This window comes from Canis lupus, chromosome X (genome assembly GCF_003254725.2).
Source record: "Canis lupus dingo isolate Sandy chromosome X, ASM325472v2, whole genome shotgun sequence".
Lineage (NCBI taxonomy): Eukaryota > Metazoa > Chordata > Mammalia > Carnivora > Canidae > Canis > Canis lupus.
Genome location: NC_064281.1, coordinates 55,917,766 through 55,941,832, shown reverse-complemented (window position 1 = coordinate 55,941,832; position 24,067 = coordinate 55,917,766). Strand labels below are relative to the sequence as shown.

The window sequence follows — 24,067 nt, the reverse complement described above, 5'->3', positions numbered from 1 at the left end:
TGGTAGTTGATATTTTCATTTATGTTAATGAGTAAGAAGGAAAACAATGAAGCAGTGTTGGAACTGGACAAATTCATCAACGATTTGAAAAACTTTTTTGCTGAATCAGATAATAGTTTCCACATACTGGAAGCATACTTCCTCATTTTTGGTGTGTATTATTCACAAAGTAACACACACTTACTTTTACACACAACTTAAAAGTGTGTTAAAAACAATATTATTATACTTTAAAAAGTACATTATTAATATCTTCACCATCACTTTCTGAAGTCTAGAGTACAGTGAACAAAACAAGAATCCAAACCCTGATTTGCAGCATTCTCAAATTTCCATGATATAAATACTTTCACTATGACCTATTTTAAGCTACCTTATGTGACATTACCAAACACGGAGAGGGCAAAGACGCATATCATTCAGATGTAATGGAGATGAATCAGCCAAAGGTCATAGATCATGGTAAACTAATTAGGAAGTAAACTAATTGGGAAGAATCAAAGTAAATGAATTATCTGAGTCCAAATAATATTTATTATTCTTTTCAATATAATTCATTTAGCTGGAGGTTTATATAATTTAACATTTTTGCTTAATAATTTGAGATGATTTGAGACTTACGGAAGAGTTGCAAGGGCAGTACAGAGAGGTCCCCATACCCTTCACCCAGCTTCCCCTTATGGTGACATCCTACATAATTACAAGACATTTTTCAAAACAGAGAAATTAACCTTGGTACATTATTAACTAAAGTACAAAATTTATTTGAATTTCACAAGTCTTTTCCTAAAGCCTTTTTTTCTGTTCTAGGATCCTATATTGCATTGAGTTGGTCATTTATTTGATAAAAAAAAGTCCCTCAATTTCAGTTTGTCTTCTGTTGTCTCATATATTTTAATTTTTAATGATGGCTGTGTTTAACCATTGACTCAACAAAGTTCCTAAATATTTAACAATTGGCTCCCACGAGCCACAACAAGCCAGTTCCAGCTCCACACCACTATCTAGGACACTCTAAACAACATTGACAATTCATTCATTGTTTGGAGGTTTTTTTCCCCATTAATTCCACAAATATTTATTGAGCGCCCTCTAGGGGCTAGTGCTGGGGATGTGGAGATGACCAAAACAGTCCTTGCCACTGAGAAAATTATAGGCAGGGATATGACACAACAGAGGCAGACAATACTCCTAGAGTGATCAAGGCTATGGTTGGGGAATAGAATGTGCTGGAGCTCTCAGATGGGAGGGACCGACCATGCCTAGGGAGGTCAAGAAAGGCTTCAAAGAGGAAGTAAAGGATGTGCAAGAGCCCCTTAGGTGTATACAGTTTAACATTTTTTAACAGTTAATTAAAGTAAGGTAAGCAAGGAGATAAGATGATGTATGAACTGCGTCTTGATGCGTGAAGGGGAATGAGCCAGGCAGATGAAGAAGAGGAAAAATAGTCACCCATTTATTCTTTTATTTGCTAAGCATTCATTAGGTGACAATTCTGTCCTGGGCTCTGGAGATGCCCAAACATGTAATGAATTAAGGACACTCAAGTGTGACTAGAATTATGATGGCATGAGATAGTGCCTGGCTGGTGTTTGAGCAGGTGAAGGTGACACCATGAACCAGCGTGAGGCATGGGAACGCTAGCCAGCTGCCTCCTCCCTGAGAGTGCAGAAGGACCTCAGGGAAGCTTCCAGGCCGCTACCATCATTTCACCCAGTGTAACTAACAGCTTTGCCAGAGGACAACCGAAGCCAGAAGCTTCCTACTTGGCAGTACATGAACACAGCCCCTTCTCTCCAGCCCCTCACACCCAGACCCCCATGTACAGACCCCTTGGGAGCTACACTTGGCAGTGGACCCCAGCCTTGGGCAAACAGCACAAAAATGCTTGCAGGATGAAGTGATGTAAGACATTGAAGACCAACTCAAGGCAAGGGCCCTTGATTTGAGACCAAGACCCCCCAGAAGAGCTGCTATGTCACTTAGCCCCACAACATGTACCCCTCAGCTATTCTCTAGCTCATGATACTACATTATTTTTTTCCACAGCATTTATTACTATTTGAAAATATCTAAATATTGACTTGCTTTGGCCTGTCTCCTTCCACTAGAATCTCAGCTCCTCAAATGCAGAAGCCTTATCTGTCTCGTCATCCATATCCCCCCAGCTTGCAGCCCAGGGCCTGGCCTATAGGACCATTGGGGCAATATTTGTGTAATGGACAGGGGAATGAATGAATGAATGAATGAATGGGAGGGTGGATACTATTGCTCAGATCTGAGAACTGCATTCATGACTCTCCGTGGCCCAAACTGTCTCCCTTGATTTTTTTTTAAAGATTTTATTTATTTACCTATGAGAGACTTGGGGCAGGGGGCAGAGACACAGGCAGAGGAAGAAGCAGGCTCCATGCAGGGAGCCTGATGTGGGACTCGATCCCAGGACCCCAGGATCACACCCTGGGCCGAAGGCAGGCGCCAAACCACTGAACCACCCAGGGATCCCCTCCCTTGATTTTTAATCTGTTGCCTTGACTCAGAACTTGAACCTTACATAGAAGAAAACTGCCATGTGTGAAATTCTGAGTGCCCCTCTTGGAACTGTTGTGAGAGTGTGAATAACAACAACCAGCAGTGTCGCACTTGCCAAGGACCAGTTCCCATTCTAAGCACTTTATATATAATCAATAGTCGCTGAGTCTCTACTAGGTGCCAGGCACGGTTTAGGCCTGAGGAATATGGCAGTAATATAAGACGAAAATCTTTTGCTTGGGAATTTAAATATTAATTCATTTGATTTTTAAAAAGATTTATCTATTTATTCATGAGAGACAAATAGAGACACAGGCAGAGGGAGAAGCAGGCTCCACGCAGGGAGCCCGACGCAGGACTCGATCTCGGGACTCTGGGATCACACCCTGACCCGAAGGCAGATACCTAACCACCGAGCCACCCAGGTGTCCCTAGCTCATTTAATTTAAAAACAACGCAAAGATGTAGATCTTGTGACTATTCCCATTTTTTAAAAAGATTTTATTTATTTATTTATTTGAGAGAGAGCACAAGCTGGGGTGAGGCAGAGGGAGAAACGGGCCCCCCATTGAGCAGGGAGTCCGATGAAGGGCTCGATCCCAGGACCCCGGGATCACAACCTGAGCCAAAGGCAGATGCTCAACCACTGAGCCACCCAGGTGCCCCTGAGACTGCATTCTTAACCAATAAGCTACCCTGTCTCCTGAAGAGCTGATATAGGGAAGTGCCTGACAAACTTTGGATAACTTTGACAATCTCAAGTTCCTATTATTCTGGGTGGGAGCATGGTATGTTGTAGGGGCAGGAAAGACTGGGCTGGGGGCTCTGAGGCTGAATGGAAAGTACTGAGCCCAGAGGTGCCTTTGGTGCTTCTTGGGCCAGGAGAGTACTAGCTGTGCTATGTCTCCAGGGTCCTGCTGCAGCCCCTTGCTGGAGACTACCTGGATTTAGCTGACTCATGTGGAGTAAGGCTGCATGAAGGGGACTGCAAGGCCTTCCAGCCAGCACAAACTTCACTCTTTATATATATATATTTCCAGTTCCAAGAGAAGCACTCTGAATTTCGCACATCACACACACACACACATATATTTTGCTAGAATCCGTCCTGGTCCCCCTTCTACTGATCTGTTGCCTTATAGGGGCCCTGCTCTCCCCCGCCTCCCCCCACCTCTAGCCTAGTGCTCCCATTTAGCCTTTCAGCCTTAGAGGACAAAGGAAAATTTGGCCAACCTCCACTGAGATTTTCTTGTTTTGTTTCCATTGAAACAAAGCACAGCTCACCAAGTGCTCTCTGATCTTTGGAATGAGAAAGGAAAGTAGTTTATCACATGGAGTATCCCCCCCCCCCACACACACACACACCACCCCCATTGCTCACTGGTCTCAGTCTCAGGACACCCAAATTCCTGGCAGGGCTAGGCGGGGAAGGCGCCTTCCTTCTGCTCAACCCTCAGGGAGCTGGTGGGAGAGTGATGACTTCCATCTGGGCTGGCTTGTTTTCTGTCCCTTGGGCTCCACCTGTGGCCTAGATGGAGCAGAAGGAAGAACCGAGTATCCTCCCTTCTGACTCTTTCACAGCAACAACCACACAAATGAGTCTCCCAGACCTTGGTCAGCAGATTTCCAAGTGAGTCTTGCAGACAGAGAAGGGGTGTGAGACCTTGGGCAAACTCCTTATCCCCTCCAAGACCCAGTGTTCTCTGAAAAAAATGGGTCTCAGAATGCCTGCTTTGCATTGTCATTGTAAGAACTAAGACTTTGAGTGAGAAATGCTTGAAAAATGCTAGGCCCCAACTAGACTAGGTAGAAGAGTTTGGTTTGGGAGGGAAGATGGGATTGTTCCAGAGATGGACCCACCTAGGTAGTAGGTGTGGTAGAAGTTTTTGCTCTGGAAAGTGGGGTGCTGGTCTTTGATAGACTTCTGCCCTGCACCAGGCCTTTGAACCAGAGCCAGGCACACTTCATAGAGTCCAGCTGGCTTGGTTGAATGCAGCTGAGGGGCAGCCATTTCCCTCCTCTGATCATTGTCTGAACAGCTAAAACATGGTGCTTTAATCCATATGGGTTGAAAATAAGATGGCATGTTGGAGGAGGTCAGGGAAGAAAAAGAGGATGGCAGGGTTGAGGACCTCTGCTCTCATGCCCATGGGGCCTGAATGGCAAGCCCAGTTGGCCAGGCTTTCACCTTGCCCCTTACAGATCATCACATCCTATCTCCTACCTTATAAATGAGCAAACTGAGGACCAATGAGCAGAAGGGACTTGCCCAAGGTCACTCCAGCTAGACCTGCTAACTCCTACAGTCCGGTGGGATCTTGGTTTCCCATTTACAATCTGCCGCTGAGAATCCCAGATCATATGGCCCAGAAATGACCCAGGGCAATTTCACTGGTCCCCACAGTCTACCTGTTTATTCAGCTAGTCCTTAGTCAATGCCTACTATATGCCAGGCACTCTTCCAAGTGCTAGGAATACAGCATGGGCAAAAATAGACAAAAATTCCCATTCTCATGAGGTTTACATTCTGGTGGAGGGAGATAGATAACAAATAAAATAAATGAGTAGAAGTGTAGTAAGTTAGAAAGCGATGTCTGGTTTGGAGAAAAATGAAACAGTAGGGGGGGTCAGGGGACCAGCAGAGCTGGGGTGCTGTTTTAGAACAGGTTGGTCAAAGAAGGCTTCATTAAGAAGGTGACCTTTGAGCTGAGATCTGAATGAAGTGAGGGAGTAAACCATAAAGATATCCAGCCAGGGAGAACAGCAAATGCAAAGTCCCTGAAGCTGTTCGGGGAACAGCAAGGAGGCCAGTGGCTGGAACAGAGTGAGAGGGATGAGGGACAGTGATCATCTGTTAGGACAGGTCATGGGGGCGGGGGCAGATCATAAAGGGCTTTGTGGGCCACTGTAAAGACTTTGGTTTTTGGTCTGAAATAGAGAGCCATTGGAGGGTTCAAGGCAGGGGCAGGACAGGATCTGACTCACGTTTCATCAGGATCACTCTGATTGCTGTGATGGGAGCAGACTGTAGTGGATCCAAGGTGTAATAATTTGATATAATAGGGAGACCTCATTGGAAGCTGTTGCAAATATCCAGGGGAGAGATGATGGTGGGATGGACCATGAAGGTGGTAACAAGTGGCTTGATTCTGGATATTATGGAGGTGAAAACCACATGATAATGCTAATGGAGTAGTGGAATATGAGAAAAAGAGGGGAGTCAAGAATGACTTCTAGGTCTGAGTTCTGTAGAATTAGAAAGTTGGGGATGCCACTGGTTGGGATGAGGAAACTGCAGGAGCAGCAGGCTTGGAGGGGAATAGTCAGGACTATGGCTTTCAACATGGCAAGTTTGAGATGCCTATGAGGCACCCAAGTGGATGCCTGTGAAAGCCACCTCTGCCCATCCCCCACCCGCTCGCCTGCCATGGCAGAGCAAATGGAATTCCCTACGAACAGTAGAAGCAGTAGCTCCACACATTCCATCTTACCTAATCACTCACTGGTTCAGCAGGTACAGAGTGAACAAGCCTAGGCACTGGGGATTCAGCTCCTAGGCTAGCCTCCCTGTTATCAGCCTCTTGCCCTTCCTGTCCATCTCACACACACAGACTCCCGTGTGGGCCTTCCAAAGCCAAGGTCAGATGCATCAATCCTCTGCTCCAAGCCTCAGCTGGCTCATACCACCTCTGGGGTAAAGACCAACATCCCTAGCATGGTCCCTGCTGCCCCAAATGATCCACTGTTTCCTGCCACTCCCAGCAACACCCCACCCCCATTCCTTATACGCCAGTCACATTGCCATTCACCAGGGCCAGAGCAGGCCATCCACAGTCGAAACTCCAAGGGTCTGCTGGGGTGGGGGTGAGGTGAGGGGGCGCTTCCCCAGGCTTGGAAAGGCCGGCTAGGAAAAACTATCTCAGCTGCATCTACTTTGCTTTCTTCCTCCAGTATCTGGCCAAGCCACTCCCTCTTACCAGAAGCTTGCCTTCCTCAGCTTCTGCACACTCACACAGAGGGAGCCTCCCTCCAAAAACTCTGAGTCTTTGCACATTTGCATATAGAGTCTCTATCTGGTCTCCCAACCCACCCAGCCCCCCACACTGGACTAGTTGCTCCTCAAGGGCAGAGATTTTTTTTCTCATTTATCTCTGTAACCCTGGCATATAAGAGAGATACTAAAGGATCACAGGAGTATTCATTTGGCCCAATGAGGGAGTCAGAGAGGATCACAGAGATGTCCTTTAAGCTGGGTTCAGGAGGTCATTGAAGATTTTACCAGGCAAAAATAATTCTCAGTGACATGCAGCTAAAGTTCTTTTCTCACATTGGTCACAAACTAGCAGCCAAGGAGGCTGAAATATGGTTTGCAGATGCTCTTGGTCTGGCCATTTTTTTTGGCCTGCACAGTGTTTTCAAAAGTAACGTGAGGAGACAGGCGTTCTGTTCGGCTACACCATGAGTTGTCCTTCACTTAGCTAACTCTCATCCTCATGTTATCTGCCAAAGGCAGGGTAGGGAATGTGGCCCTGCATGCATGAGTTTGCTTCTTCTGGTCAGGGAACCCCAGTGTCCGCTCACTGGCCAAAATTCCTACTGCTAAGGGGAGAACAAACTTAGCTCATTCAGACAGAGCCCACATGCCCATGTAAGCCACATGGCCAGGGCAAGCCAACTGGTCAGTAGTCATGGAGATGAAGGCCCAAATGCCTGCCAATCACGGGACCATCATCTCTACCTCAAATCCTCCTAGGTGTGTAAGAGCTCTCCTCACATTGTTCGGAGGGGATGCAGGGGTTGGGCAGCATGCAGGAAGCAGCTGCAGGGCCCACGCCAGGGCTTGGTTGGCCCTGGCTCCCAATGACCCCAAACACAGAGAACACAGCAACCCCAGAATCTCCTCTGTGGCTTCTGTCTCAGCAGGAGATTGCATTTCAGGAAGAAGCCTCACTGTATGAAGATGACAAGGCCTCCGGTGGAACAGGAGACACAAGTGTGAGTCTGCAAGCAAAAGCCCAGCCTTGTCTCCTTGACCTGGTATGCACAGGGAGCTGAGCTTCTAGGACACTGTGGGGGTGGGGGTTGGAGGCAGGCACTGAGTTGCTACAAACGGCACAACTCAGCATGTGGACTTCCATGGCTTCCGGCTGGAATATGCAAGCCGGTTAGGACAGGTATGGAGTCCCTCAGACCGTGTCAAGTGTGGCCAGGGACAGGCTCAGCTGGCTATGTGGGAATGAAAGTGAAAGCAGTCCACCCTCTACCCATCTAGCTGACACTGGGGCTCTCTAGTCTCATCTTCCATGCCAGCTCCTGTCGCTACCAAAACATCCTGGTTTCAACTTGCAACAAACCCACACAGACCCCCAAGGCACATCCCCGACATCTGTGTAACACACAATGCACCCCCAGGCACACTATCCACCATATCATGTTATCCTATGTGTACGGCCTTCGCTCCTGGCTGCAGCTGAGCCTGGGCAGCCAGCTTCTCCTGCCCTGCAGCAGCTATACATGCTTCCACTTCCACAAACAGGCATATGTACTTCCCCTTGCAGACCCCACAGTCTTGAGTGTCTCACCCACACTTTGCTGACCAGAGTTGGTTGGAGTAGTGCAAAGGAAACCACACACACACACACACACACACACACACATACACACACCCTAAAACTGTTTTGAAGGCTCCAAAATGTGTTCCACAAAGTTTCTTTGGAAAGTGTACCTTCTCCATTCTCTTTGCCCTCAACAAACAGTACTAGGGATGATGTCTCCCTGAATTCATAAGCTGCCGAGCAGGAAAGGGGCAGAAACAGGGAAGTGGGACAGCATAGAATCAATCCCTTCCACCCCAGGAAGCTCCCCAGAGTTGTTCCAGACGCATGAAACAGTATCTGTCTTCTCCTCTTTGCCTCCCTCATCCTCCCCATCCCCATCCCAGATGGCTATGGGAGCTTACAGATGGGGTGGATTTGCCATGTATGTCCCTAATTGAATGGTCCCTCTACACCCTCCATGCTAAGCTTGGGGGCAGCCATTTGGCACCACAGGCCACTGGTGGTTTTGCCCCATGACTGTACCCAGAGATGGGCACACACCCACAGCAGCCCTCTGGCCAGCTCTCGGTACCTTTTACCCAGATCCTGCCCAAACATGTGGGATTCAAGTGCTGTCCCAGCTAAGCCAGTGCCTTCCAACCTCAGCTGTTTGTCTAGCATCCCCCAGGGAGCCGGGCCTTGCCAGCCTGTGGCCAGACAGATCTGCAGCTCATGTGGCCCCTGGGACCAGCTAATACAAAGGAACCCGGTGGTGAGAATGCCATTCTTGATCTTCCCTGCTCACCCCATGCTTTTCTGGAGTCTCAATGCAGACCAGGCCATTGAAAGCTAGGCAGAGGGTGAGAGCAAATGCTTGCTAGCACACACTCCACATTCACTTTGTCCTGGAAAGGACCCTGCCAGGCAACTTGGGCTAAATTCATACTTTGTGCCTGCAACCAATGCTCCCTGTGTATGCCCAGCTGGCTGCCAATGGGCATGCTGTGCCTGGTCCTTTCTAGGCTATAAATGGGCCCCACTTGTATTGGGCTGTGTGAAGACAATCACTTCCAATGGGATAACATCTCCCTCTACAGTTGACTGCCAAAGCCAGAAATACTAATGGCACACACCACTGTCCTTTGCCGGCCCATCTGAGGAGGGCGGAGCCAGTCAGGCCTGGCTGCTATATGTTAGATGACATTGGAAACCACTTAAGCAAAGCACTCACAGTTCTCACTCCAAAGCAGTTCAGAGAATCCCTCCCTCACCAGTGTTGAAAGGTGCATAAACACCACCCAATCCAAGGGTCGCAAATGTAAATGCCTTTAGGCACCAAGCAGCTAATGAAAATGAGAGAGGAGGGGAGGTATGAGAAGATGGAGGAGGGGCTGGGGAAGTAGGGCACACATACGTTATAAAAAGGCATTTAGGATAATTTTAAAAAATATTTTTATTTATTTATTTATTTGAGAGAGAGAGAGAACATAGAGGGAGAGGGAGAAGCAGACTCCCCACTGAGCAGGGAGCCCAATGCAAGCTGGACCCAGGATCCTGGGATCATGACCTGTGCTAATGGCAGCCGCTTAACCGACTGAGTCACCCAGGTGCCCCGAATTTAGGATCATTTTAATATGCTGACCAACAAAGCATGTCTGCAGGCCCTCAGGGTTTATAGGGCCCAAGAATTGTACATTTGGGATTGCTGTTGGGATGCTGTGCAATCCAGAGGAAAGGACTTATCCAAGGTCACCCAACCAGTCAGTGAGAGAGGCCCCTCCCCGACTATTTGGCAGGATGAGCCCCATAATCATGATGTCCTCATCTGGTTCATTCCTTCAGCAAACAAGTCGTGACCCCCACAACCTCCTAGGCATCTTCCTGTGCTGTCGGAGGTCCCAGCAGTGAGCCAGAAATGTTCTCCCATCTTCAAGAAAGTCTCAATTCAGTAGGAAGTGGCAATAACTAAGTCTGGAAATCGAGGTGGCAGCAGGCAGTGTGAGCCCTTGAATGCCAAGCCCCGGCACTTGGATTTCATGCTGTAAAGCAGCAGAGAAGCCTTGGGAAAGTTATGAGTGGGTCTCAGAAAGCTGATCTGTCAGAAGACTCAGCCAGCAGTCCTGACCCAATGGATGAGGGCCAGGCCAGTGGGATGGGAGGTGTTACTGGAAGTGCAAAAAGTGGCTCATCCAATAGTCTAGACCTGAGGTCATGAGGCTGGGGGTCATCCAGAAAAGAGGGCAAAGGTTGAATGTGTAAGACACTGCAAATTAACAGGGTAGGGCTTCTAGGGGTATGTGCCTCTGTATGTGTGTGTGCGTAAACGGGCCTAGAAGGAAGGAGATGGCTTGGCAAGAGGCAAGAGGAGAGAATTAAGATGACTCCAAAATGCAGTGGATGGTTGGAATGCCAACAGAGAGAAAAAAAAAAAACCAGGGGACCTGGGTTGGTGGAGATTGGATAGGTGAAGCTGTCCAAATATTTCTCTATGACAGCAGCCTTAAGACCAATGAAAAGAATCTGGGATCGTCTGTTGTATGCTATTATAGCTTCTCTCTCCTCACTATGGAAAATTGAGCCAGGGCCTCTTGACCTCTCGACTCTTCCATATGCCCGGAAGTGACCTCTGGGGAAATCCCACTTGGTGCTTCCAGTTGAAATGGTCCAACAATTTAACAAATACTAATCAAATAAATAACGAAAATACATTCTCCACCCCCAGCCTCTTTCTGTCCCCCACTCCAAAACAACTCTGTGGGAAAGTCAATTTGGGAATTTCCCACATGTGTCTATGACCGCAATGCCAGAGCAATGGTCTGAGTCAGCTACAACCTTCAAAATTCTGTATTTGCTTCTCCTATCAAAGGCAGCATGCTGGCTGGAAGAGCCCTGATGATGCTGTCAAATAATTTCCTGTGGCAGCTCAGGGGCTACCTGGGACTTCCGTGCCAGCTTCCAAAGGCTTGGACAGCCAGGTAGAGAGAGCCTGCCAGGCATGTGACTGAACCATCAAGCCTATCTGGGTGATCCACTAGACCCACGCACCCCACAGGGATGGCCCATTTGCTTTCCATTCCCTCTCCAGTCTCCTGTTTCCTCCCTCTGGAAAGAGAGTGCAGCATCAGGGAACAAGCCAGAACCACTGTGGGGTTCCAAAAATGGACGAAGACTTCCAGTCCAAGCCTTGGCCACAGAAAGTGGACTTGAAAAGCTGCAGGCGAACACGAAGCTGAAGGATGCATGGGGCTCCGGAGAAAGAGTCGGGGCTTTGTAGTCCAACTTTTGTTTCAACTCTCAGCTTGGCCCTCCTACCAGATGCATGGTCTGACCACAGATTTCTCAGGTGTAAAGCTGTAATTAGGATACTTTTAGGGTTAGTATGAGGATTACACATGACAATGCATGCATGGTTCTTGGCACGTCATACATGTTCAATAAAAATTAGTTTCATCTCTTCTGCCTTTGAAGATGAGGTCTTTTTTCAGTAACGACTAGCTGTTGTACCAAAATACGACCTGGTAAGAGGGGCAAGTGGGGAGAACAGCCGAGGGGAAAGGAAAGAATGCCAATATCTCATCTTACCAAGTGGGGATTCAAAAGACACAGCCAATAATTGATGATACAAAAATGTAAAAGTGTTACATTACTTTTCTTATTACATTACTATTTATGTATTACTGTATTACTATTACATTACTATTCTTATTACATTATTCATTCTATTACTAGAATAATCAATAAAGGGATAAAAAGTGATGACACAGTTATATAATTGTGATAAATCCCCAACCAGCTTATCAGGAAGTCAACGGGTAATTTCCTAAAATTGGCAAACAAAGAAATAAAATTGAAAGTGCTTTATTTAGAGCAGTGAGGGTAGGTATAGGAAGAAAAGCCCTAAAATTGGTTGCTTCCCAAAAACAGGACTGGGAGCGGGATTCCTGCAGAGTACTGTTTGTTTCTTCCCCTGGGAATGTTCCACTCTGACTACAAAACCCCAGCCAGGAATAATATGAAAAGTCTGAGGTAGCACCCACATCCACCTCCTTAAGGAATGGCCTGTGACGTCACAGCTGCCACATGGTCCAGTTTTAGCTCTCTTCCCTGCATGCAGTTCACAGCCTGCCTTTGAAGCAAACCAAAGCCTTCCTTAAAAAGGGGGAGAAACTTGGGGGTCCTGGGTGGCTCAGCAGTTGAGTGTCTGACTTTGGTTCAAGGCATGGTCCTGGGGTTCTAGGACCAAGTCCTGCATCGGGCTTCTTGCAGGAAACCTGTTTCTCCCTCTGCCTGTGTCTCTGCCTCTCTCTGTGTGTCTCTAATGAATAAATAAAAACAATTTTTTTTTTAAAAAGGGGGGAGGTGGAGAAACTTGACTAGGCCAGTTGCTCAAAGAAGCTCCCTGGGAAGGGAGCAGAGATGGGAGTTTGGGCGGCTTGGGGCATGGGCCAACTTGAGAAGCCCTTTATAGAACACATTCTCCACTGGGAAGGGTCTATCCATCCCAATCCTGATTCTTCCGTATGATGAGCGGTTCACTCTAGCTGACTGATGTGCCAGGATATGGCACATACGGCTACACAATTCCACCCTTCTGCAGCTGTGCCCTCAAGAAGTAGTGGGTGGTAAGATCTATGCCAACTTCAATCCCAGAAGGAGCCCACCACTCTCCATCATATAGTTTGATACTGCTGCCTGGTGGCTCTTCTCTTCAGTATTTATTTATCCAGCTTTGCGCAGTGGCAGTATCGTAGCCAATGAGGTTTATCCGAGGCGCGATTATTGCTAATTGAAAACTTTTCCCAGTATTTATTTATCCAGAAAGAAGCCAATGATGCCTCATCTGTCCACAGCTGTAGTGCCCGATAGGAATGCAAAGACTGATTCAAGGGAGAACAAGTTAAATGTTTTTCACCTTCAGGAAGAGAGAAAATTGGAAATGTTTGCTTATTGTGACAGCTTTGCCTGGGGCCAGGCCAGGACCAGAATACTCTGAAACACGCACGTGAGCACACACACATACGTGCACACAAATGTTCATACACAGCCACGGAATACACACGCACTGACACACCTCCTGATGATCTCTGATAACCCCTTTTCTCTTTGTCAAGTCTGCCATGGCTCTGAGTAGGGTTTTTTTCCCAGTTTTATTAGAAATAATTGGCATACATCACCATATACATTTAAGGTGTACAGCATGATGATTTGATTTACATATTTTGTGAAATGATCACTACAGTAAATTCAGCTAACACCCATTGTCTCATATACATACCAATGAAAAGAAAAGAAAGAAAAGAAAAGAAAAGAAAAAGAAAGGGGAAGTTTCTTTCTTGTGATGAGAACTCTTGGGATTTACTCGTACAACTTTCTTTTTTTTTATTTTTATTTATTTATTTTTTATTTATGATAGTCACAGAGAGAGAGAGAGAGGCAGAGACACAGGCAGAGACACAGGCAGAGGGAGAAGCAGGCTCCATGCACCGGGAGCCCGACGTGGGATTCGATCCCGGGTCTCCAGGATCGCGCCCTGGGCCAAAGGCAGGCGCTAAACCGCTGCGCCACCCAGGGATCCCCCTCATACAACTTTCATCTGGCTGCCAGGGCAGTGTTTACCAGAGTCACAGTGTTGTACATTCTGCCCCTAGTCCTTCTATGTCTTGTACCTGGAAGTTTGTGCCTTTCAACCACTTTCCTCCAACTTCCAGCCTCTATCCCTGCCTCTGGTAACTGCAAGTCTGGGTTTGCTTTTATCTTTTTGCTCTGGTGAGAACCTACATCTGAGTGAGATCATATGGCCTATGTCTTTCTTTCTATGTCTGACTTATCTCACCTAGCATAATACCTTCTAGGTCCATCCATGTTGTCCCAAACAGTAAGATTCCCTCGGTTTTTGTTTGTTTGTTTGTTTGTTTTTTACAGTTGAATCACTTTCCATTTGTGTGTATATCTCACAACTTCTTTGCCCATCTGTCCACTGATGGACATTGAGGTTGTTTTCATGTCTTGGCTGTTGTAAATAACGCTGTTGTGAACATGGGGGTGCAGCTGTGACATCACGGGCCAGTCCTTAAGGAGGTGGATGTGGGTGCTACCTCAGACTTTTCATATTATTCCTGGCTGGGGTTTTGTAGTCAGAGTGGAACATTCCCAGGGGAAGAAACAAATAGTACAAGGTAGACCCTTGTACTATTCTCATTTCACAGCTGACAAAAGTGAGAAGGACTAACTTGTCCTTCATTGCACAATTGGCAAGAGGCAGGGTAAGGATTTGTTTCAGGCCCACTTGTGTCCAAAGCATAGACACACACACACACACACACACACACACACACACACACACAATGTGGAATGTAATATATGTTTGAGATATTTTGGTTGAAGGACTAGATAAACACAGGTTGTTGACAACATTTGATGCTGCACAGGATGCAATCCCAAGTAGGCTAATAAAGTGCCAGGGCCAGGAGCAACCTGGCAGAAAAGTGGGTGATAACCTCAGCATTGAGTACCGAATATACCAGCAGCGTCTAGTCTGATGTAGGGGTGCCGTTCTATTTCTCCACATGAGAATGAGTAAAATGTCTATTTTGGAAATCTCTTTCTTCTATCCCATAGAGAGTGAAGTTAAAGACCTATAGTAGTTTGTGGGGACTGGCAATCCAAGGGGATTATCTGTGAAGCTGTCCTAAACAGTCCTGGCACCAAATGAGGACTCCAGAGCTGGGGCTGGGTATAAAGCACTGAAGGGCAGCAGCTGGAAGAGCCAAGGGAGGATCTGACACCAGTCCAAGATACCCATGTAAAGGACAGCCCACTAATCAGGGGCTGAGAATGTGTGGGCACTTGACAAATGGCTAGTAAAGAAAACCTAAAAGAAAAATTTAAGAGATACCTGATGATTTCTTAGTTTCCTTTCTTTTTTAAAAAATATTGTATTTATTCATTGGGGGGGGGAGGGCGCGGAGAGAGAGAGGGAGCGAGCACAAGCCAGTGGGAAGAAGAGGCAGAGGGAGAGGGAGAAGCAGACTCCCGGAAGAACAGGGAAGCCTGATGCAAAGCTCGATCCCAGGACCCGGGGGATCACTGTCATGATGTCTATTTTACACATGAGAAAACTGAGGCAAAGAGAGGTTAGGTAACTTGCCCATGGTCACACAGAGAGTAAGTGGCAAAGCCAGAATCGGAACGGAGGCCACCTGGCTCCAGAGTCTGTGCACTTATACTACTAGGCTGTACAAAATATAAGTAGTACATAAGTACAGGAGGAGGGAGAAAGAAGTAAAGTCACTTCCTTTTTGAAAGTTACATTAAGATTTCAGATACTTTCCACCATCTTCCTAGTGAAGCACTCTGAAAAAATTTTAAAGGTTTACCAATAAAATGTGGCGCCATGAAAAAAAAAAAAGGTGGTGCCATGATTGGGACTATGGTTTTAGTTACTAGAGCAGGTCATGAAAGAGGTATCAATTTCCAATGCCACCTAGCATGAGCACACATGCTCTGGAAGGACAAATACTAGCTACTATATATATATATAAAGATTTTATTTATTTATTTATTTATTTATTTATTTATTTATTTATTTGAGAGAGAGAGCGTGAGAGAGTGCACAAGATGGGGGGAGGGGTAGAGGGAGAAGCAGACTCCCTGCTGAATGGGGAGCCCAACACAGGGCTTGTTCCCAGGACCCTAAGATCATGACCTGAGCCGAAAGCAGACGCTTAATTGACTGAGCCACCCAGGGGCTCCTAGGTAAGGTGTATAAAATAACTTACTCTGTGTACAAGGCAATATCCCGAGAGCTTTCATGGACCTTTGAATTTAATAATCACAACAATCCTCCTTTGGGGGAGGTGCTATATTATCCCTCATTCTATAGGTGAGAAGATGAGATAGGGTTACACAGATTATAAGGGGCAAGACGTAGATTTGAACCTGGGCAGTCTATCTCTCCATGTGGGGCTCCTAATAGCTGTGCTTAAGTGATCTTGCCAAAGCTTGTAGAGAGAGCTTAACCACACCAGCTACAAAATAAGTTAGACTATAATATTATCTTGTCGTCCTCAAGCAGCCAGCCAATCCCTTTTTTGTATGGCAAGTTGTTTTCAACCTATTTTTAAAAGTCCCTTAGGTTGACTTCAGCAGTTTGCACAAGTACCAACATACTTGGGCCCTAACCCACCGTGATACCTTTGTCATGCATTTGTATCACACTTTCCTACTGGTTTATCATAGAGAAAGAGCAATGCCCTGTGATTTTCCAGAGGGAAAAGTAAATCTCAAGCCTCTTCCTTGTCCTCTTGTCCCTGTGCATCTTTCCCTTTCTATGATACAGTGGAGAGACAACAAACAGACTTTAGGATAGACAGATCTGGATTCAACTCTTGCTTCCTCCACATCTAGACTGGCAGGTTTGCGGCAGGTCACTTTGCCTCAGTTTGCTCCTCTGTGAAATAAGGATAATCAGAGCAGCTACTTTGCCCCCCACCCCCCACCCCCCACCCCCAGCTCCACCCTCCTCCTCCAGGGTTATGCACAGACTGAGTCCCTGTACTGTCTCCGGAGACTTTAGGGGAGAGAGGAAAATGAATAAGACAGAGAAACATATTTGGGGAATGACAAGAAGTCCTATCTGGCTCAGATAGTATAGAGGTGGAGGGGAGGAGGGCTAAGGACCAGAGCAAGAGGGTCTTGAATGCCTCAGACAAAGGGGCTAAACTATATTTGAGAAGCAATGGAGCTTGAAGGTCTTCACACAAGAGATGACACAATTGTGATGAACATGCATTGAGTGCTTTTTCCAGGTCAGGCATGGCTCTTTACTAAATCCTCACTACCACTATTTTTCCTATTTTGCAGATGTGGAAACTGAGACTCAGAAAGATGAACTTGCCCTGAGACCACACAGCTCATACTGCAGACCTGGGGCTAACTCTCTACAGCTGGATCCCACAGCCCATGCCTTCAACCAAAAAGCTCTGTTATTTTGAGGTAGCTAAATCAAGCAATGCTGTCCATGGTAGACTTGAGGGAAGAATAAAAAGCAGAGACCATTTAGGAGGCCATTACTGTCAGCCAAGAGAGGAAGCCAGGAAAATGGAGGCACCAGTACAGACTGTGAGGGAGACAGTCTTTTATATTTGGGCAATTGAGTTAAGGCAGGAGGTAGGAGGCTTGAGCCTAGCCCATAAATAGGGTGGGGTTTTGTACCCCCCATGTTCTCAGGGGAAAAAAAAAGAAGTGTTGTCAACATTTTAAATTGGGACTGAAATATCCAAATTTCTGTCTTCTCTTAACAAAGCAGAGACTCTGGCAACACTGGGTTCTCATTCTTATAGGGCACCAGTGGGCTGGGGCCCTGCAGTACCTTCACTCTTGAGACAGAAGTAGATGCCTGAAGGCCCTCTGGAGTCTACTCCTCCCCTTCACCTTACCTGGCTGGCCAAAAGGGGACCTAAAGCCACCAAGCCCTGAATTTTCTGGTGGCAAACTCATGAATGCTGGGAGGAATGGGGATGGGCAGTGGGGAGGTTTAGAGGGGGAAGAAGCTGATTTGGGAGAGGAGAAAAAAAATGCTGTCTCTATATAAAGAAAGCTCAGGGGCAAGAGAAGGAGAGACAGCAGCTAGGGGAAGGGGGCAGGGAGTAGTAGGCCTTGGGATGACAATTGGCATGACAGGAAGGGACAAAGGTCAAGAGAAGTGAGGGCATCATGGGGTCCAGGCTTCTTAGGGAAGCAATTGCAGGCATTTATTGATGGAGAGAGGGGCTAGGGAGAGAGAGAGATAGAGAGAGAAGAACAGAAAGGTGGAGGCGGCGGAGGCAATGTATTTTAAAATCCAAAGGTTCTGGCAAAAGCTGAGGTCTTTTTGCAGATGTGCTAGGAGGCTGTGGAGGAGAGAGGTTGTACTCTGAACAGAGAATTAAACAGTGAGATATCTCAGTAAAAGTGCATTCATGAATAATGGCAACTGCAAACTGGAGGACTTGGGAGGGATAGGAAACAGGCCAGGGTGCTATGGTGGTGGCCATGTGGTCAGAGGAGTCATTCCTCAATGCGTCTGGACTTCCTTTGCAAAAGCAAATGAGGGAGTGTCCCCTGGGAACAGATAGGTTGGTATCTGCCCCTCCAGCCCTGCAGTCCCCCAGCCAGGGCAGGAGGTAGCCAGATCTGGGCATGAGGGAGCAGTAGCTCCCCAGAATCAAGACACACACAGGCTGAACAAGGAGGAAAAACAGTGAGAGCTGCCATGGCTGCCTTTTCTCTCTGGGGTCCCACGCTTCTTTAAAATTCACCATTGGGATGCCTGGGTGGCTCAGTGGTTGAGCATCTGCCTTTGGTTCAGATCCTGATCCCAGAGTCCTGGGATCAAGTCCCACAATGGGCTCCTCTAGGGGAACCTGCTTCTCCCTCTGCCTATGTCTCTGCCTCTTGCTCTGTGTTGCTCATGAATGAATAAATAAAAAATATATTTTAAAAAATAAAAATAAATAAATAAAACTCACCATTCTGTCGAGCAAGTGAGTAGGCCAAGAAGAGACACAAGTGAAAGGAGGGCGTCAATTTAGAAGAAAACATGTCTCCTAGTGGCACAGCCTTATCACACTTTCCATTGAGATAAGAGTTTCCCAGCCTGGCTAGTGTTCAAAATTCTACACCACAGAGAGGGGAAGCAGGGCAGAGAGAAGAGAAATTATTTTCCTGCCTATTAGCAATGGAAGGGGTCATGACAGCAGTTAAAAGTCACAGCAATATCACAATCTGCTTTGCTGCATTTTGGGGACACAGAGCCTGTATGTTTCTAGAGGTGAGGACCTATTTTGTGCTCTTGCCAATATTTACTGAAGATGGGCTTTCCCATTAAAAAATTAAAATAACATTTCAAAACCATAGCTGTATCAGTAGCAGAGTAGGCCCTACATAACCATGAGTCGTTCCCAGGGATGAGATTATTGCTGCTGCTCCAGGGATCAGAACGTTTTACACATAATTACTGCTGTTTCCCCTTCTGATTCATGCCTGATTCTGGAGAACAGCTACTCTGCAAAACATCAGTACCTAGATGATAAACCTCAAACTATTGGATTTATGTTTAAAATGTCTTATATCGTAACCCCATTTCACTGTTTCGTATGCTTTCTTCCCCCCTGAACGAAATCTGGGGTTTGGGCTCAAACAAGTTCTAGTAGAGATAATATGTAGAGAAGGAGCCCCCACCAAAAATAAATGTTTCCACTGGAAACATTTTAAGTAAGAGTGTGGGACTTCCAGGATGGCTGCATGGGAAGCTGGTGTTACTCACAAGTGAATAAAACAACCATTTTGCTGGTGAAAATGATTTAAAAAGAAAAAAAACACCTCAAGTCTCTGGAGATCGTTCTCAGGGCACATGGCAAGTAGAGAAACATTTCCTCAAGAAAACTTACTGAGTCTTGGTAAGAACAGTGACATTTGGCATTTGAGCCATGACCTGCTCCATTTCAGCCCCCTACTCCACCTCCATGTTATAGAAGCACTATTCTGGACAAATGTGGCCAAGAAAACAGGGCTCCCTTTCCCCCTTGAGCTCCTAGTCTAGGGGCTATAGTTTCATCCCTGGAGTATCTCTCATCTCCCCTACCTCATTACTATAGAAGCTCTGGGTGGGAGTGGCCAAGAGGACTGGGCTTTCTTCTCCCACTTAGCCCCAATTTATAGGGTGAAAGAAGCTCTGCCTCAGGATCAGCAAGCCAAGAATGCTGGGCCCTCAATCATCCCACCCCAGCTCACTCACAGTATGGAGGTTCCACACCAGGAGAGGTAAGCTAAGAAGATCCAGGGTGACCATCTCCTCCCCAGTGCCTACTCACAGAGCAGAGAGTATCACTCCAAGAAAAGCAGGCACTGTCCTCGCTCCTAGCTTCAGTGCAGTGGCCCAGAGGTGAAGACGGACCATAAAGATGGAGAGCCACATCCGACCATTTAGAACAGAGCATGCAGGAGTCTGTGCCTAAGGCAGTATTGGTGGCAAGAAGTTAAAAGGAGGCTGGTGGCCTCATGAAACTAGCTCCAAAAAAAATTAAAAAAAAAAAAAAGAAACTAGTTCCAAGAAGAATGGCAGACTAGTCAGAAGAGAAAGGGAAAGAGAAAGAGACAGCCAAAAAAAACCACTTCTGGGATCACACTCATCCTTATGGATCTGGAAGACTGTGCACACCATATCCACTTTGGGAGCAATCACAGAAGAACATGGGACAGACTTGAAAATAGCCCCCAAACCACACACAGATCAAACAGCAAAGGGTAGACGTCTTGCTGGCTCAAGGGACTTAAGCACAATCTTTGATCACACACTGATTGAGGAGTGTGCTACTTTGACCCAGGGGCTACTCCTAGGAAGCCAGGCTTAAAAATTAGATCACACCTATCCCTAGTGGTCCGGAAGACTGTGCCCTCCCAGGAGTGACTAGAAAGAGTACTTCTAAGCTACTACTTCCTGGTTGAATGGGCGAAATTGTCAACTCCCTTAACTGTGAAAGCAGCCTCCAAGCCATACGCATACATGCAAGTGTAAGGACAGATTAATAGAGATTCTTCTCCCTAAACAACAACAAATGGAAGAAGAAAGAGAAAAAGCAAGAGAAGATGAGAAGAAGAAAAATGAACAGAACCTCAGAGAAATGTGACACCGTTAAGTGCACCAACATATACATAATGGGAGTACCAGATGGAGATGTGACAGGCGAGATATTCAAGGACATACTGGCTGCAAACAATCCAAATTGGATGAAAAGCATTTATATACATATTTAACAGGTTTGTTGAACTCCAAGTGGGATAAGCACAGAGATCCACACCCAAACACACCATAGTCGTTGAAATACAGAAATGTTGAAAGTCAAAAGAGAAAAATCTTGAATGTAGGAAAAGAAAAACAATTCATTGCATCAAAGGAAACCCCAATAAGATTAAGAGCTAACTTCTCATCAGAAACAATGGAGGCCAGAAGGGACCGGGCTGTGAATGAATGAAAACATATTCAAAGTGTTGGAAGAGGGAAAACTGTCAGGCCCTAAACCCACCATAACTGACTTTCAAAAATGAAGATGACACAAAGACTAAGAGAATCCATTGCTACCATATCTACCTTCCCAAAATACCAAAGCAAGTTTTTCAGGCTGAAAGGAAGTGGCACCAAACAGCAATAAGAATTCACACAAATAGGGCCCCTAGATGGCTCAGTCAGTTAAGCATGCCTTCAGCTCAGGTCATGATCCCAGGGTCCTGGGATTGAGCCCTGCATGGGGCTTCTTACTCAGGGGAGAGCCTCTTCTCCCTCTTCCTCTGCTGTTCCTCCTGCTTGTGCTTGCTCTCTCTCTGTCAAATAAATAAATAAAATCTTTAAAAAAAGAATTCACACAAATAATCAAAGGGCTCCAGTAAAGGTAATTATGTAGATAATAATAAAAGACCATTACATATTTTTTTCTTTCTTGTCTTTACTGATTTAAAAAAGAATTTCAAGGATGCCTGGGTGGCTCAGCGGTTGAGCTTCTGCCTTTGGCTCAGGGCGTGATCCCGGTCCTGGGATTGGGTCCCATATCGGGCTCTCTGTGGGGAGCCTGCCTCTCCCTCTGTCTATGTCTCTGCCTCTCGCTCCGTGTCTCTCATGAATAAATAAATAAAATATTCTAAAAATAATAATAATAAATAAAAATAAAAAAGAATTTCATAAGTGCCTATATAATGGTATTGTCTAATGACATAGAAATGTAATATATTTGACAATAACAGCACAAAGGAGGTGGTTGGGAACAAAGCCATACTGATAAGGATGTGATAACCAGAGGTTAATAAATCCACAGGAAAAATATCAGAGAAGCAACAATGGTAATTAAAAACGTTAGTATTTTTAAAACACTCACACACAAAAAAAAAGAAATAGAATATCATGGGGCGCCGGGCTGGCTCAGTTGGTAGAGCATGCAACTCTTGATCTTGGGATTGTGAGCTGGGGATAGAGTTTACTTAATAAAAAATATTTTTTAAAAGAAACAAAATCTGAAAAGACTTATAACAGTTTGAATTCATAGTTGTTGGGTTTAAAAATTTTTAAAGATTTTATTTATTCATGAGAGACACGCACACACACAGAGAGGCAGAGACACAGGCAGAGAGAGAAGCAGGCTTCATGCAGGGAGCCCGACACGGGACTCGATCCTGGGACTCCAGGATCACATCCTGGGCCAAAGGTAGATGCTCAACCCCTGAGCCACCCAGGTGTCCCTTAAAAATTTTTTTAAAGTAATCTCCACACTCAACATGGGGCTCACATTCATGACAGAGCAAAATCTCTATGACTATAAATGCATAAGTCAACAAAATGTTATCAGACTCAATCCAGTAACATATAAAACGAATGATACACCATGAATATGTGGGATTTAACCGAGGAATTTAAAGTTAGTTTAGTATCTAAAAATCAAGTAAAAATCATTGAGGGACAAAAACCATATGATCATTTCAGTAGATTCAGAAGAAGCATTTGACAAAATCTAACACCTTATTATGATTAAAAAGAACACTCGATATACAGGAAATAGAAGAAAACTTCCTGAAACCAGATAAAGAATTTCTATGAAAACAAAACACAACAAAATAAAACAAATGACAGCTAACATCATACTTAATGGGAAAAAACCTGAAAGCTTTTCCCTTAAGATAAGGAAGAATATCTGCTCTCACCACTTTGAGTCAACACTGTAAGAAGGGTTCTAGCCAGGGCAATTAGGTGGGGATTGGGGGGCGTCGGGCAGAGAGGAGAAAGAAAGGAAAGGAGGGAGGAATGGAGAAAGGGAAGGAAGGAGGGAGCGGAGGAGAGAAAATTTTTTTAATTTTTATTTATTTATGATAGTCACACACAGAGAGAGAGAGAGGCAGAGACATAGGCAGAGGGAGAAGCAGGCTCCATGCACCGGGAGCCCGACGTGGGATTCGATCCTGGGTCTCCAGGATCGCGCCCTGGGCCAAAGGCAGGCGCTAAACCGCGGCGCCACCCAGGGATCCTGAGAAAATTTTTAAAATAGGAATGAAATGAAAGGAATCCAGATTAAAAAGGAAGTAAAACTATCTCTATTTACAATGACATGATTTTGTATGTAGAAAATCCTAAGGAAACCACTAAAAATCTATTAGAATAATGAACAAATTCAACAAGTTCACAGGATACAAGATCAAAATACAGTTGTATTCTTTCTTCAGATGCACAATCTCACATAGGGGCAACCATCTTTTTTTTTTTTTTTGTATCTCAAAAAATTTCTAGGCATAGATAATCATATTGATATTTCTCTATCAGCACATAGAGAAATCCCTCATTGTTTTTATTCTACTATATTCTAAGTACATATGATAGTTTATGGCACTGAATGAGAGACATTTAGATAGTTTCCTAGTGTTTTAGTATTACAAACAATATTGCAATATGCAACGTTTTTAGGCATATGTGTATTTCTATACTTTGTATTCCAAGAAATGGAATCGTAAGCTCAAAGGCTATGTGCATTTGTAATTTTGAGAGCTATTTGCCAAATGGTCCTCCAAAGAGAGGAGTATACCAATATACATATCTACTGACAGTACATTTGAGCACTGCTTCTCCCATCCCATCAGCACTGAGCTGTCAAAGCTCTTGATGTTGGCTAATCTGATAAAATTTGATACTTCATTGTTTCAGTTTGCATTTACCTATGAGAAAAGTTAAGCATCTTTTCAGATGTTTCATTTCTTCTCTTTTTCTTTCAATTTTACTCCTCTTTTCCTTTCTTGGCTTGTTAGTCTTAGATTTATTAGAATTCTTAATTCACTAAGTAAATTACCCTTTTGGGGGCACCTGGGTGGCTCAGTTAAGCATCTGACTCTTGACTTTGGCTCAGGTTATAATCTCAGGGTTATGAGATTGAGCCCCACTTTGGGCTCTGTTCTGGGCATGGAGCCTGCTTAAGATTTTTTCTCTC

The 24,067-nt window shown here is 45.5% G+C and overlaps 1 protein-coding gene and 1 pseudogene across 1 annotated transcript in view; one reads left to right on the top strand and one right to left on the bottom strand.

Moving 5' to 3' along the window:
• The window catches only part of NHSL2 (NHS like 2), a 249,592-nt gene that overhangs the window by 157,963 nt on the left and 67,562 nt on the right, over window positions 1–24,067 (bottom strand). The window lies entirely within an intron of this gene.
• Window positions 12,795–12,991, top strand: LOC112671960 (U4 spliceosomal RNA; annotated as a pseudogene).